At 38.7% G+C, this 17301-nt stretch overlaps 1 pseudogene across 1 annotated transcript; it reads right to left on the bottom strand.

Annotated features, from left to right (window-relative positions):
• Window positions 1-2539: 2539 nt before the first annotated feature.
• LOC124820382 (MDIS1-interacting receptor like kinase 2-like) lies at window positions 2540-11128 on the bottom strand (annotated as a pseudogene). The gene is made up of 2 exons (XR_015783109.1): window positions 9193-11128; window positions 2540-3006 (listed from the first exon to the last, which is right to left on the bottom strand). The product of XR_015783109.1 is annotated as an MDIS1-interacting receptor like kinase 2-like (transcript).
• Window positions 11129-17301: the final 6173 nt, after the last annotated feature.

Consider the following 17301-nt stretch of genomic DNA (forward strand, 5'->3'; position numbering starts at 1 on the left):
ATAATATCATGTATGTATTTTTTAAATTAATTTTATATCTAGTTTTTTATTATATTAAATATGATATTTAGCGCTTAAGATTTTTATTGTAAATTTGTTATTATTCTTGTTATCGCAACTATTTCGTCATTGTCGAAGTTTCCGTTCAGATGACAACCACACGGTTTTGCTCGTCTTGGCTAGGCGACCACCGTGCCACAATATCGCCGCCATTAGAGTACAAACACTCTCCCACGCGCTGGTCAAAGATTCGATCTATAGACTTTTTTCCAGTCACATGTGGCAACACGTGAGTCTTCGTTTCTGTCATCAATCACCATCGTTGGACTCACCATGGTGTCTTCTTTCTGGATCTGGCCTTGTTGCCTTGACCAAACCTCTTAGGACTTTTAGGGTTTTTTTTCTCTCTTCCTTCATGACTTCTTTTGTTGCCTCTCCTAAAATCTCTTCTCTCACCAAAGTGTATGACTAGTTAATCTATACTAACCATGTCAATGTGCACTTGTCTATTGATAAGTTAGATGACACTAATTATGCGACTTGAGCATCAGACATTAAACTTTGGCTTGAGAGTTATGGGTATGTTGATCATCTTACTCAAAGAGTGACTGTTATTGCTCCCGATGAAATTTCCCGTTGGAAGAAAATTGATGCTCAGTTTTGCATCGATCTTAAGTTTACCATTTGTCTCTTCTTTAAGAAATTTGTTCATGCCTGTGAATTTTGGGATCAGGCAAAATTATTAAACAACAATGATACTTAACGTCTTTATGGAGTTTGTCACGATCTTTTTCAATGTTGTTGGTCCTCGATGTCATGGTTCTATTGTTGATTATTTAGGTAAGCTTCATGCTTTTTTCATGAATTTAATGAGTTATTACCTCCTGCCTCCACTCCTACCAAAGAAATAGAGCAACGGTCAAAGTTCTTCATGGTGTTAGCATCATGGACTTGCTGATGAATATTCCCATGTTCGTGATCATATTTTGGGTTTCCCTGTTGTACCCAATTTTACGTTTACTTGTTCCATCCTTCTGCCTATGCTAAGTACACTCATAAATGATACACTTCCTTTTTACCGAGGATTCCTTACTTTGGCATTTCAACATGATGACCGCAATCACTCTCACAAGCCATGAAAAGGGTGTCACAAGTGTGACCATTGTCATAAACTAGGACACAAGGTGTTACTATATATTGTTGTTCAAACTTATCCTCGCTCATAATCATATATTTTGGATCCTCCTCCATTTGATACTGCAGAAAAAAAATGTTATTTTCAATGAATTTTTGAAATGGTATAAGGATCATCATCCCTCTGGTTCCACTACTTCTGTTGCACGCATAGGTATATCTTTTGTTGGTCTAACTCAATCTTCTTATGGTACTTGCATTACTAGTAACAAATCTTTATTTTTTATTTATCCACTTCTAATAATTTACCTTCTATTGCAATGGTTGAGGGATTTAGGGTTTTAACTCATGGTATTGGTACTATTAATTTTTTTTCCTTTTTTTATCTATTAATAGTGTCTTTTATGTCCCTAGGTCTCCTTTTAATCTATTATTCATTAGTCATCTAATAAATTTTCTATTGTGTTATTTCTTTTATCAAAAGATTTTGTTTGTTTAAAAGATCAAAGTTTAAGACTTATAATTGGCGTCAAATGTGAGTCTCATGGTCTTTGTCATATCTCCCTTCTACACATGTTCTTAATTCTAGAATTCACATCTCTTAGAAGATTCACTTTTCTCATATTGTACTTGATGGTCACTTGTTGCTAATGACTCAATGATTACATTGACTTCTTTAACATTCTTCAATATTATGGTCTCTCATGCAGAGAAGTAGAACTTTCTTTTTTGAGCCAAGTATAAACCATGTTAAGTTGTCAAATTCATGGTTTGAACATTATTTTTTTAGTAATACCTTATATTTTTTTCATGTATCACAAAAATGTTCATCACTTCCTTCAGAAAAGATTACAATGGCAGTTTTTGCACTGATATATTTAAAAGGGGAAAAAAAAATCTTACTAGGAACTTTTTCTCCACATCCTCCTTTAGCTAGAAGTATATCATCTGAAGTTGAAATTATTACGTAACTTTAACATGATTTTCTAAGCAAATTTTATCTGGAGATACATTTGGTGAACAAGAAAAAATTATGTTCAAGAATCATGAATCATTTAAACATGTTTACACGCAATGTTAATTAAAATTTCCATAAAAAGTTAATGGTTTATTACATTATATTATCTAACAAACATAAAATGTTATTCTTTTCATTAAAACTTTTTTACACCGGCAACGTTCCCTTCTTCCTAAACTTTTAATAAACAAAAAAGTAAGTTACTACTATATATTTTTTCAATTTCATTTTAGTGTTTGAAAATTTTCAATTTAGTCTCAATGAAACGAATTATGTTGACTTTCTTTTCATAAAAGGGATATTGAAAATGATACTAAATTGAAATAATTTAAAATGGTGGGATAAAAATTGAAAAAAAAAGGTATTTTAACATCGAGACAAAAAGACTACTACCCATAACAATATTCTTATAAGCAAGAAAAAATTACATCAATGAGTCATATAATACAATCACATCATAAATAACTATGAGAGTTTCCTAACTTCTACCAATTATATATACTTTTTGCTTCATGAGTTGGTGGATGGAAATGCTATCAAAATGCCAAAGCAATGGTGGCTTGGAAGCTAAAAGCTCATTAGCTATTTCCTGCATTGATGGTCTGGATTTTGGGTGGGGACTCAAACATGCTAATGCCAATGTTACAACAACACAATATCTTGCATATCTTTTCTAAAATATGGTAGTGGAATACGTGAGTCCAATATATCTTTCAGCTTCTTCTTCTGAATGGATGGTTCTGATAAACAAGAAATCAATTCAGCTGGATGTCTACCCATCATTGCTTCCAAAACCACCACTCCAAAGCTATAAACATCACATTTGGTGGTCACACTCAAGGTGTAAGCCAATTCTACATCAACCAAACAAACATTGTAAGTAAAAGGATTATCAAATCAAGATTTGAATTTCTGTTTTTCGAATTATGAATCCTTCAGATACATTGGGAAGGCATTTCCAATAAATCAAAGATAATATATATTGTTAAGTATGAATACTTTAAACCAGAAATGGACAAAAATAACTTCAGCTAGTGATAAAACTAATAATTATATTTTGTAGCCTTTATTTCAGAGGTAGATTGGTGAGAATATAAATGTAAGTTTATGTCTCATTGAATAGAAAAGAAAAGGTTAAGTAAGTATATGAAAGAAAACTTATAAATTCATTGTTTAAAGGTTTTGAATTGATGGTGATATCAATCTCATTGGTATTGTGTCTTTTTAATTAATCATTTCTTGAAAGATTTACTAGTGTATCAAAGTTGATAGTTACTCTTGGTGACCGACTCATTAGAAATCCAAGTATAATTCTAAGTCTCATGTATTGAGTATAAATGAGAAAGTTGAGTAACATCGATTTGTTAGGAATCCAAGTGACTTTAAATTCCACATACTGAAAATAAAGGAAAAAGTTAAATAACAAGAAAAAATATTCATAAACTCATTTTCTTAAGATACCATATCTAGAAATCCTCTCTCGAAGATCCATCATAGATGAATGTGTGATGGATAAAGGTGGAAAACTAAATACAATAAGTTTGCAAGTACTTTTTGATAGACCTAAGGGTAAACAGGGGTGGATTGTATATGAAAGGAGAAATAGGAAGGCGAGTTAGAGGAGTTAGTCAGTTAAGGGAGTTGAGGAGGTATTAGTATAAATAGGAGTTGGGTAGTTGGGAGGTGCAGATTATTGTTTTGACAGTTAGTTGGTTAACAGGTTAAGTCCTGTGGAGGAGGGTTAAGCCTCTTGTATCATTGTTGCCTATTCAATTCTTTGTGAATAAGATACGATACCATTCTTTTCTCTTCTGCGTTTCTCTGTTGTTTGTGTGAGAAGAGTTCTTGATTAGGTTCCCAAATCAGAAACCTAACAATTGGTCCGAACTGCCGGATCCACTAGAAGGGAGCGACGACGTTCGAGGGCAATGGAGGGAAGAGTGGTGAATGTTGAAGGGCAAATTGAAGCGGTGGAGGTCGCGATAGCAGAAACGAAGGCGGAGACAGTGTTCTTGCATCATGAAACTGGAACCTTGAGGCAAAACTACGAGGTGATGCGCCAAGATATTCAAGCAATCTTGACGATCTTGAGGGATCACAAGAACGACAATAGGGGACAGCGTCGGGAGGGCAGTGAATCATCTGTAAACGATAACGGAGGAGGGCCAGGAGGCAATGGAGGACAAACAGGAGTAGGACGAACGGGGACGATGCCCAACTGGCGGAAACAGGTGGAGCTTCCGGTGTTCGAAGGGGGCGAACCTTGGAATTGGATTAGTCGGGCAGAGAAGTTTTTTGAGGTACAGAAGGTAGAAGAGGAGGAGAAGTTGCAACTGGCATTCATTAGTATGGAAGGGTACGCTGGCAGTTGGTTTCGATTCTGGCGTGAAAAAACAAAGAATTATTCGTGGGAAGGGTTGAAGAGAGCATTAGGGATTCGATTTGGAGGAGGAACAAGGGGCACGGTGTATGAGAAACTATCGGCGATTAAGCAGACAGGATCAGTGGAGGACTATATCAGGGATTTCGAGGTGCTAGTGGGTCAGATGACTCAGATTCCGGAGGAGCAAATCCTTGGATACTTTATGGCGGGACTCAGGGAGGAGGTGGGCGACCACGTGAGGCCGCATGATCCCCCAGATCTCATGACGACGACGCGGATCGCGAGGGACGTAGAAAAATTGTGTACACCGCTGAAGACGGGAGGAGGATCGGGTTTCAAAAGTCAGAATTCGTGGGGACGATCGACGGGCGTAGTCACATGAGTTGATCCAACGAGGGACTCGCAAAACAGAGGAGGAGGGGGGCTGTTGAGAGTGTCGGGTCGGTGAGGAGGGAGACGACCCAAGGAACCGGCGCTGCTAGAATCACCGGCGAAGGAAGAGAACGGGGTCCGCGTAACTTGCCGTATTCTGAGTACTTGAAAAGGAGGGAGGAGGGAAAATGCTTCCGATGCGGCGGTCCGTTCAGCCCGGGCCATCGATGCCCAGAACGAGGACTTCGAATGTTGATTATGGTGGATGAGGAGGAGGAAGAAGGAGGCGAAACGAAAGCAGAAGTGAATATCGCCGGGATGGAATTATCGGCCCTGTCGGCGGGGGGTCTGACTACTTCCAGAACAATGAAATTAAAGGGACGAATAGGAGAACGAGAGGTGCTTGTTCTGATTGACAGTGGCGCGAGCCACAACTTTATTAGCCGATGTTTGGTGGCGGAACTGGGTATGGCAGTAAGGGAGACCCAACCTTATTTCGTCAGTTTGGGGGACGGTCAGAAGAAAAAGATTAGCGGGTGTTGTGAGCAAGTAGTTTTGGAGCTGGGGGGCACCGAAATTGTAGAACAATTTTACCTTTTTGAGCTTGGGGGAGTGGAAATAATACTAGGCATTGAATGGTTGAAGAAGCTGGGGGAGGTGACGGTAGATTGGGGAAAACTTACGATGGTATATCGGCAAGGAGAGAAGAAGATAACTGTGAGAGGGGATCCCAAGTTGGAACGAAAGGTGGTGGGATCCAAGGCTTTATTAAAAATAAACAATGCAGAAGCTTGGATGATGATCTGGGAATTGGGCTCCATTGAGGCCCATAATAGGGGCCAGAAGTATGTGGGCCTTACAGAAAAACAGAAGGATGAAATGGAGCAGCTTCTAGACCAATATGACGTGGTGTTTGCGGAGCCCACCAGCTTGCCACCTAACAGAGGCATGCAATATCGGATAACACTTAAAGAAGGAAGTGACCCCGTCAACGTCAGACCTTATCGGTACCCGCACGTGATGAAGACCGAGATAGAGCAGCAGATCGCCGAGATGCTCCGGACGGGGGTGGTCCGACCAAGTCACAGTCCGTATTCGAGTCCGGTAATTCTGGTGAAGAAAAAAGACGGCAGCTGGCGTTTTTGTGTAGACTACCGGGCCCTCAATCGCGCGACTGTGCCAGACAAATTTCCCATTCCCGTCATCGAGGAGTTGCTAGACGAACTGAAAGGAGGGACTTTCTTCTCAAAAATCGATTTGAAGGCCGGATATCATCAAATACGCATGCACGAGGAGGACATTGAGAAGACGGCTTTTCGAACACACCAGGGGCACTACGAATTCGCAGTAATGCCATTCAGACTCACCAACGCGCCGGCGATGTTTTAGAGCGCAATGAAGAGTCTTCTCCGGCCCTATTTGCGAAAGTATGTCTTGGTGTTCTTCGATGACATACTGATTTACAGTTGTAATTGGAAGGAACATCTTGAGCATGTAGCGAGTGTGCTGTCGACGTTGAAGCGAGAACAGTGGGTGGCTAACCGGAGGAAGAGCGAATTCGGGCAAACCCAAGTTAAATATTTGGGGCATGTCATTTCCAGCAGGGGCGTGGAAATGGACGACGATAAAATAAAGGCCATAGTGGAGTGGGAAAGACCAAGAACAGTGAAGAGCTTGAGAGGGTTCTTGGGGTTGACCGGGTACTACCGGCGATTCGTCCGAGACTACGGAAAATTCGCCAGACCTTTGATAGAGCTGCTAAAGAAAGGTGGGTTTACTTGGAACGCAGAGGCAGAGGAGGCTTGGAAGTCGTTAAAGAAGGCGATGACGACAACACCCGTGCTGTCGCTGCCCGATTTTAAGCAGCCATTCCACATCGAATGTGATGCTTCCGGCCGAGGAGTGGGGGCAGTTTTGATGCAGGAGAGGAGGCCCATAGCTTATTTTAGCAAGGCGATATCCGAGGGGAAGTTGAGCAAGTCAATATACGAGGAGGAATTAATGGCTCTAGTACTGGCCATACAACATTGGCGGCCTTACCTCGTCGGGCAGAAATTCATCGTTCATACCGATCAAAAAAGTCTCCGACATTTGCTGGAGCAATGTATTACCACCCAAAATCAACAGGACTGGATCGCAAAGCTGTTGGGATACGACTTCCAGATAGTTTACAAATCAGGGGCTGCGAATAAAGCTGCAGATGCCCTGTCTAGAAAATATGAGGGGGAAGAGGATGAAGAAAAAGAACTGGGCGTGTTGGCCAGACCCTTTTGGCAGGATTTTGAGGAGGTGGTGCGAGAAGTAGAAACTGATGACTTCTTACAGAGAGTAATGGAAGATATAAAGAGGGACCCTAATACCCACCCAGCGTATACCCTAGAACATGAAAGACTACACCATAAGGGACGATTGGTGCTGTCGGCCCAATCAAAATGGATTCCCAGATTGATTGCCGAATTTCATGTTACACAGACAGGAGGCCACTCAGGAGTTTACCGGACTTACAGGCGCATAGCCCAGTCCCTGTATTGGGTTGGAATGAAGAAAGAAGTGACGGAGTTTGTAGCCAGGTGCGTTGTACGTCAACAACATAAATACCTCTCTTCTTCTCCTCAAGGGCTGTTACAGCCATTGCCAATTCCGAATGCTGTGTGGGAGGAATTGAGCATGGACTTTATCGTGAGGCTACCGAAGTCACAGGGGTACGATGCGATATTGGTGGTTGTGGACCGTTTGAGCAAATACGCTCATTTCCTTCCGCTTAAACATCCTTACACAGCCCGAACAGTAGCGGAAGTTTTCATCCGGGAAGTCGTCCGGCTACATGGGGTACCTCAGTCCATCGTTAGTGATCGGGATCCAATATTTCTTAGCAACTTTTGGAGGGAATTATTCAAAGGACAGGGGACGCAACTAAAAATGAGTACTGCGTATCACCCCGAAACCGATGGGCAGACAGAGGTGGTGAATCGGGTGTTGGAGGGATATCTTCGGTGCTTTTGCTCTGAGCAACCAAAGGGGTGGATGGCAGTTTTACCGTGGGCGGAGTACTGGTATAATACCAGCTTTCAGGGGGCTATAAGGTGCACTCCGTTTGAAGCAGTTTATGGGAGACCACCCCCCTCTCTGCATCGTTTTATTCCGGGGGAGACTTTGGTAGAAGCAGTCAGCCAGGAGCTTCAAACCCGTGATGAAGCGTTTAGACAATTGCGTTTTCATTTGGAGAGGGCCCAAGAAATAATGGTGCGACAGGCAAACAAGAGGCGAAGACCAGCAAATGTTGAAGTGGGAGATTGGGTTTTCTTGAAGATAAGACCTCATAGGCAATCTTCAATGCCAACCAGACTTCATTCAAAGTTGGCAGCCAGGTATTTCGGTCCTTTTCAAATAATCCAGAAGGTGGGGGAGGCAGCATACAAGCTGCAGCTTCCAGAGACAGCCAGGATACACCCCGTCTTCCACGTTTCCCAGTTAAATAAAGCTGTAGGCACGCAAGGGGTGGAGAAGGAGTTGCCGCAGGAGCTACAGGGAGAAGGGCCATCGTTCTGGCCAGTGAACGTGTTGGGAAAGCGGCAGCTACAACAAGGAGATGTGGAAGTGCCACAGTTGCTGATAGAGTGGCAAGTCGGAGGCTCAGACGGTGCAACCTGGGAAGATGAAGTCACGATCAGGGAACAATACCCTGATTTCAACCTTGGGGACAAGGTTGGACTTCAGGAGGCAGGTATTGATAGACCTAAGGGTAAACAGGGGTGGATTGTATATGAAAGGAGAAATAGGAAGGCGAGTTAGAGGAGTTAGTCAGTTAAGGGAGCTGAGGAGGTATTAGTATAAATAGGAGTTGGGTAGTTGGGAGGTGCAGATTATTGTTTTGACAGTTAGTTGGTTAAGAGGTTAAGTCCTGTGGAGGAGGGTTAAGCCTCTTGTATCATTGTTGCCTATTCAATTCTTTGTGAATAAGATACAATACCATTCTTTTCTCTTCTGCGTTTCTCTGTTGTTTGTGTGAGAAGAGTTCTTGATTAGGTTTCCAAATCAGAAACCTAACACTTTTTCAAATTACTTTCCATTTAAAATTACACCTCACATGACTTTTTTTAAGTGAAAAAATTTGAACATCATGTGAGTACATATTCATGCATTGTAAGATACAGAGTTATTTAAAGTTCATCTTATGATATGAATAAATACATAGCAAAAATGTATATGATTCTATTACTTTCATGCAAAAGGTTATCCGTACAGATATTGAATTTGTGGTTCCATAACAACAATAAAACTTTACCTGGAGCAACATATCCATAAGTACCAGCAGGAAGAGTCTGATTTGATGAATGCAAATCAAGAAGTCTTGCAGTGCCAAAGTCTGAGATGAAAGCCTGCAACTCTGAGTTTAACAAAATGTTGTTACTGCTTATGTCTCTATGAACAATGGGTGGGGTACAATCATGGTGCATGTGAGCCAAGCCATTTGCTATTCCTTTTACAACATTTATCCTCTTGCTCCAATTCAGCTCTTGAGCTTCAACATCATAAGACAAGTTGCAAAATAAGCTTCCTCTTTCCATATACTCATACACTAAAAACATACACTTGTTATGCAAACAAAAGCCATAAAGCTTGATGATGTTACGATGGCGAATTTCTGTCAAGATTTTGGTCTCATTGCAAAAGCTCTTGTAAGAGGATGGATTTTCAGATTCTGCTTTGTGAAGTTTTTTCAGTGCAACAATTCTGCCACTGGGAAGTTGTGCTTTGTACACACTCCCATAAGCACCCGTTCCTATGCAATACTTTATATCAAAGTCTTCTGTGGCCTTAATTATGTCTTCAAATGCAATCTTACCATCATAGTTCCAAATTGAAAGCATGTCTCCATTCTTTCTTCTATGCTCATTTCCAAACTCATTATGGAGGGGACAGAAAACATGAATTCCCCAACAGACAAGGACCATTGAGAAAATCATGCCATTGAAGATAGAGAAGACAAGTATCATTACAAGAGAAATATCAGCATCAGAAACATCAACATCAAAAGAGCAAGAATCTTTCATATCCTTGTTACCAATTAAAGAGTCTTTTGGAAAACCACAAAAACTGTGATCTGAAGCATTAAAGGAATTGTATGACAAATTAAGGTGAGAAACAGAATGAAGGGCCTCAGGTATGTTGCCTGTGAGGTCATTATAACTAAGATCTAGATATGAAATATTTCCTACTTGAGAAGGAATGCTCCCATTTAAAGAGTTATTCCTTAACTGCAGATACTGACAATGCTTCAAAACATCATCTGGGATAGGTCCCTTAAGATGATTGTTGGAAATATCTAAACTTTGAAGTCTTAGGATTTTCCCAATCCCAGATGGAAGGGAACCAGTTATTTGATTCCAGGATAGTTGAACACTAGTTAGTTCTGTCAGTGCAGATATCCCCTCTGGTATAACACCAGAAATCTTATTATGAGAAAGATCCAAAACTTTGAGATGGATCAAGTGCTGTAAAGTAGAAGGGATCTCACCAGTAAGAAAATTGTTAGAAATATTTAGTGTCTGAAGTTGATTGAGACTTGAAAGAGAACTAGGCAACTCACCTTGAAGACAATTAGAAGACAGATCAAGATGGACAAGCTTTTTAAGAGAGCTAATTTCTGAAGGAATATTTCCTTTGAGTCCTGATCCACTAAGCTCTAGACTGATTAAATCAGGGAATGCAGCCACATTGAAATGCTGAATATGAGCTTGTGTTGAAGGAATATAAAAATTGTTCTTAGTTGAAATCTCTATAACACTTTGAGCTTCATTGCACACAATACCATTCCATTTACAGTATTCTGAGATATTTTGAGCTCCCCATCCACTCTGATAAAAAGCTTTTTGTTCCTCATTAGTGGATGAGGAATTGGAAGCTGCTATAATGTCAGCAATGACACCTTGTAGGAACAATGCATAAAAGAAGATAACAGATACAAGATCCAGTAATGGTAAACTGCTATATGAGTTTTCCATGCTCAATTCAAATTTGAATGATTGAATTTTCTAATGAGAAGCTTGGTTATAACTTATACTGGCCCTTGGATTAATTATGTGTGTGTGATACTAGCCTAAGCAATGTCCACCAGGACCATGTGGAAATTTAGGATTAAATTTTGAAGTTTCCTTGCAATTTTCAGTTACATATGAGAACAGCTGATAAGATATGGTTTTGCAGAAAAGACTTTTCAAATTGTGGTTGATGATAGAATGAGACATTTAAGGTTAGTTTGGAGGAAATTTCTTCTTAAATACTTTAGAAAAAAAATAGAAAAATAAAAATAAAATTAGTTTAAACATGAGTTATACATAATAATTCATATAAAAACGAATGAAATTGTGTATAAGATAATTTTAGTTTAAAAAGATGGATTTTGTTTTGTCTTATTTTTAGTGTTTATAAAGAATTTTCCATGGTACATACAAATTTGAATGACTTGTTGAACGCAGTAATGAATGCCCTTGGTCCCAGAACTTTGAACATATGATACTGGCATGAGATTATGGTTTCAGTTTGGAATTTTCTTTCAAATTTTAGAAAGAAAAAAAAAAGCTGTTGAATGGGACTAAGTCTATAGCCGTGCAAAATACTTCTACACATTGGAATTCTAAGATTATTGGTTGCTGATAGTTTCTGCAAAAGTCAAGGTCATGCAAACCAAATATTGGTTCAAGTTGTCACTATTGAGTTGAATTTGAATTATGCTTTAAATACTTTAAATAATTAACATAAACAACTTAAAAACATTGCTTCCAGTTTTATATTAATAAAATAAAAAATAATAATATCTGTTTCTACATTTTATCGAATAGTTTTTTGAGATGGAATCTGATTGTTAAATTTTAACTTGATATGACAAATATATTAAAACTTAAAAATTACAAGTGTTATTTATATTTATATTTTTTAAAATTATAAATTTTAAATAGGAGTTTTTTTATCAAAATTAAACATGTAAAAAATAAAATTAATTTAGATTGAGTGGTTGGGTGGATAAATTTTAAAAAATTATTTTAACAAGTATATTGTAATTAAATTTAATTATTAATTTAGTATGAAAGAAAAACACATTATTTTATTTTTTTAAAAAAATAAATTTATATTAAGTTAAAATTTTAAATATAAAAATTGAATTGAACGTGTAATATTTTCACACGACAATAATTTTACACGTGAAAAAGAATTTTAAAAAACTAAAAAGAAATAAAAAAATAAAATAAAATTACAAACTGCCACAATATATATGAAAACAATATTAATTACAATCAAACAAAAATAACTTAATTAAATTATATAATCATATTGAAAATTAAACGTCGAGACGTGACACTCGTTACTTTCACAAAACATTGAAAATAAAAGTGAGTTTGATGATTGCAATTAGAACATTTGACTGAGGCAAAAAAAAAATGTTTTTCATACGTACATCATATGTTTGCCATTAAAAAATCTTTTGGATCGAAACCTTTTTCATACGAATCTTTCTTATTAAAAAATACAAAGAATAACATTCTGGTTTTCTCTTTCAAGTCATACTATTTCTTGTTGATCATGTTTTTCTCTCATTTTGGGCTTTTAGCAACCTCATCTTTACACCTTATTTACTGCTTTTAAGTGAGGGTTTCAACACTCTACCATAATCTTTATACTTTGTTCTCTTCTCCTAATATCAAGACCCTCTTTTTGGGAATGGTCACTAATGTCTTTTCCAATATCAAATTTCTTTCAAAAATTACAAAAAACATTTCACAAAACTACAAGTTTCAAGAATTTCGAAATTTGAAAGCCTAGTTTTGTCTGGCTCCCAAAGCCCAATTTTGGTTGGCCCACAAAGTGCAATTCGCCTGGTCCCCTAAGCCCAGTTTCATCTGGCGTACAAAGCCCAGCTCGCCTGGCCCCCAAAGCCCAGTTTTGTTTGGCCTCCAAAGCCTAGCTTGCTTGGCCCCCAAAGCCCAGTTTTGTCTGGCTCCCAAAGCCCAACTCGCTTGGCCCCCAAAGCCTAGTTTCATTTGGCCCCCAAAGCCCAGCTCGCTTGGCCCCTAAAGCCTAGTTTTTTTATGGCCCTAAAGCCTAGTTTTGTTTGGCCCACAAAGCTTAGCTCACTGATAATGGTTGAATTTATCGTTATTTGATACTTAATTTTGATACTAAAAACACCCTTTTTGACTTAGAAACTAGCTTGGAATCATAGTTTTGATGAATAAGAGAGTTGAAGGTGAATTTAATGGCTTTGTGCTAGATTTCAGTGTTTTTCAACAGGAATTGAGATAATTTGGAAGAAGAGTGAAGTAGTAAGGAGTTGGAACTCAAGAAGAGATGGAAAAGCAGTAGAAAGGAGGATTGCAATAACACTAGGCACCACTTTAGGGGCCCTTAGCGCCAAAGTACACTGTCTCACGCTTGGCTGCCCTTTTCTGGAGCCCTCGGCACCAAAGTTCACTATCGCACACCGTTGAGCGCCCACTTTAGGGGCGTTGAGCGCAACTTCATTGAGTCGCACCACGCTTGCTTGCCTTCTAAGCTGACCCTGAGCGCAACTTTTGACCCGCACACCGCTGAGCACCATAAGTGGGGCGTTGAGCGCAAGTCTTGTGGGCTCGGACTCGTTTTCTATTATTTTTATGTTCTATTTAAGGACTTGGACATCCTAGGGTTCACATCTTTCGATGGAATAGGCTCAGAAACACACTCCTTGCTCCCTTGAAGGCAGATTTGGATGCGGAAGCTCCTATCTTCAATTTCTAGGGTTCTATCTTTCATTCTTTTTCCATTGTTCATCTAGTTTCACCATGTCAATGGTGAACTAAACTCTATTTATTGTTGGGGATGATGTAACCTTTGTAAACTCTCATGTATTGAATTGATTCTTGATTATATATGCTTCTTTCATTAATTATTAGAGTAATTCTTCTTTACGTAACGCTTGCTTTGTTTAACTCATTCTTTAGCATGATGTTTGATTTGCATGAGTATCGGAAGGTATCATAAAATTCATGATCCGGAGAATTATTCCCAGAAGTAGTATTGCTCAGGAATGGGGGTATGAGTTCTGGTTGTCTTAAGCTTCTGTTCTTCAGAATTAACTATTAGAAATACTAGTTAAGGATATGCTTTCTTCGCCGAGGAATCGGGTTTTAAGTGTTTTAGAGAGTGACAATAACATTAATGAAGAAGTAGAATTCGTATATACATGAGAGTAAGGTAGGTGAAATCTAACCCTAACAACATAATCATCTAATAATATCCAAATCGTTCATCTTTGCACTTTTGTCCAATTGATCAAATTGTATGCATATTTACTTTTCAGTATTTGCATTCTAAACACAAAAGAGTTTGTTTTCAAGTCCTAATTAATCAAGAAATCACATAACTGTTTAGGTCGCGAGTCCTTTGGGATACGATACTTGGTCTTACCATTTTATATTACTTGATACGATTCGGTACACTTGCCGGAGTTTTAACAAGTTTTTGGCGCCGTTGCCGGTGACTCGTGGTTTAATTATTCTATTTGTGTGATTATTGATTAGCTTTGACTTGATTTTTTTAAATTTTGTTTTTGTTTTGTTCTAACAAAGTTTTCTAGGATTTTGTTTTCTTGTGTATGCAGGATACAATTAGAACTAGAAGTAACAAAACCTCGGAACCTCTTCTTGAAGGATTGGACGAGAGTAGAAGGAGAAGGAGAATTCGAACGTCTAGAGAATTATTCCCTTCTCTAGAGACACTATTACAACCTTCACTGCAAGGATCTGACCAGAGAGATGAAGAGATGGTCAGAGAAAATAATGGTAGACAAACTCTGGCAGATTACACAACAGTTGCTGGCCCTCATCCTTTTAATAACATTGCAAGGCCGAGGGTCAATGCTTCAAATATGGAGGTAAAACCTACATTGATACAATTGGTGAAGAGCAACCAATTTAATGGACTGTCTCATGAAAGTCCATATGAGCATTTGACAACTTTCAATGAGATTTGCAACATTGTAAAGATCAATGGAGTATCGGATGACGCTATAAAGCTTAGTTTGTTTCCCTTCTCATTGGGAGGCAATGCTAAGTTATGGTTGAATTCTTTTCCGGAAGATAGCTTTACTGAATGGGAAGAAGTGGTTGCAAAGTTCTTGAACAAATACTTCCCGCAGTCGAAAATCAACAAAGGTAAGCAGGAAATTTCTTCTTTCAGGCAGGGCATATAAGAGACTTTAGGTCAAGCATGGGATAGATATAAGAGCTTGTTGAGAAAGACTCCCACGTATGGTTTTGATGAAGCCATAGTAGTCATTCTTTTCCTTGGAGGTCTTGGTTCATAAACCAAATTGATGCTAAATGCCTCGGCTGAAGGTAATATCAAATGCAAAACTACAGAGGAAGCATATGAATTGATTGACAACATGGCTACTAATGACAATGAGATGAATAATGAAAGAGGAGCTCCATCTCAGCAGAAGGCAGTTTTACAGCTACAATCTCATGACACCTTGCTTGCACAGAATAAGATTATCACTCAACAATTGGAGAATTTGACGAAGAAACTCTCTCAATTGCCAAAGGAGCTGCTGAATGTTTCACAGGTTCAATAGAAACTCTGTGAATTATGTGGTGGTGATCATATCAATGGTCAATGTGCTTTTCCAATGGAGGCTCAGGAAGACGTGAACTATATGGGCAATCAATTCCGCCAAGGTGATTTCAACCAAGGGTGGAAACCTCACTCAAGTATGGGTCAAGGTCAATTTGGACAATCTGGGCAAGTAGGACAATTCAATAGACCACCGCAACAACAATCACAATGGCAACATATATCTGCATTATCTGACAAAACCTCAAAGCTTGAAGAAACCTTTCAACAATTTATGCAGGTAACTATCTCTAACGACAAGAGCACTGAAGCTGCTATACGGAATTTGGAGATGTAGGTGGGCCAACTGGACAAGAAGTTGAGAGGCAATTTGGGGCTAATACTGAGGTTAACCCCAAGGAAGAATGTAAAGTTTTTGTGAGCATAAGTGATGAGAGAGTAGAGGAGAGAAAAGAAAGAGTTGAGTTAAAAGAAGAAAAAGAAGAGAGAGTAGATGAGGTTGAGAGAGAAGAAGAGGGGAGAGAAAAAAATTGAAAAAGTTGAAAAGATTCTTCCTTACCCTAAGGAGTGTTCAAAGATTGAAAAAGAGAAGCAATATAGGCGTTTCATGGAGATCTTCAAGCAATTGGAGATTACTATGCCCTTGATCAAAGCACTGCAGCAAATCCCTGTTTATACAAAGCACATGAAGCAATTCCTCAAAAAGAAGAAATATATAGAGAAGGAAACCATTGATGTATAGGACAATTGCAGTGTTATTTTGCAAAAGCCACTTCCTCCAAAAGTTCAAGATCTAGAAAGTTTTACTATTCCTTGGATCATAGGGAATGTTAAGATAGGGAAAGCCCTAATTGATTTATGGTCAAGCAATAATTTGATGCCCCTATCTGTGCTTGAAAGGATTTGTGGTCTTAAAGTGAAGCCTTCTAAGGTTACTTTGCAACTAGTGGATGGATCTACCCAAAAACCCTATGGTGTGGCGGAAGATGTTGTGGTTTGCATAGACAAACTTAGATTCTTGGTTGATTTTGTTGTGATGGAGATGAAGGAGGACGTGAAGATTGCTATTATTCTTGGAAAGCCATTCATGAAAACGGCCAAGTTAATCATCAATGTGGATGATGGGACGATAGCACTTAAAGACCAAGAAGAGGAGGTGATCTTTGATGTCTTCAATGATTAGCCACAAAATCAAGTGAGGAAGACCAGTCATAAAGCTGTAGATGAAGATGCACCAGTGACTAGCCTTAAAGTTGCCAAGCCGGATATCAAAGGTAAAAATTGTTTCTTGTCAGAGGTTAAGGAAGCAGAAGAAAAAGAAAAAAATAGCAAAGGAAAGATGGTTCATCATGACACGAAGGATAAACGACTCAAACTTGGTGCACCAGTGGGATTCAAGGGCAAAGTATAGGTTGTAAAAGAGCTTAAAGATAATGGAGTCATAGAGATTGAAGCTCTGTACTCAAGGAGAGTAAAAAAGGTGACCAAGAAAATGTTGATGATTTGGGGTAAGAGGAAAAAGAAGAAAATCAACATGAAAGAAGTGATGTGAGCTTTATTGGGTCAAGCTAATGACGTTAAAGAAGCGCTTGCTAGGAGGCAGCTAGTGATTTGAACATTTTAATTTTTGTTATTTGGTAATGTAATTTTAAACTTTTGTTATTTTATTTTTGGTTTTGAGCCTGTTATGGCACATCATCTACTGATGGATGCTAGGTGATTAAGTATCTACTGAATGATATTATGCTACCAGACACTTACTGATGGGTGTTTGAAGAGTTAT

This window comes from Vigna umbellata, chromosome 11, assembly GCF_029865625.1.
Source record: "Vigna umbellata cultivar VRB3 chromosome 11, Vumbellata_1.0, whole genome shotgun sequence".
NCBI lineage: Eukaryota > Viridiplantae > Streptophyta > Magnoliopsida > Fabales > Fabaceae > Vigna > Vigna umbellata.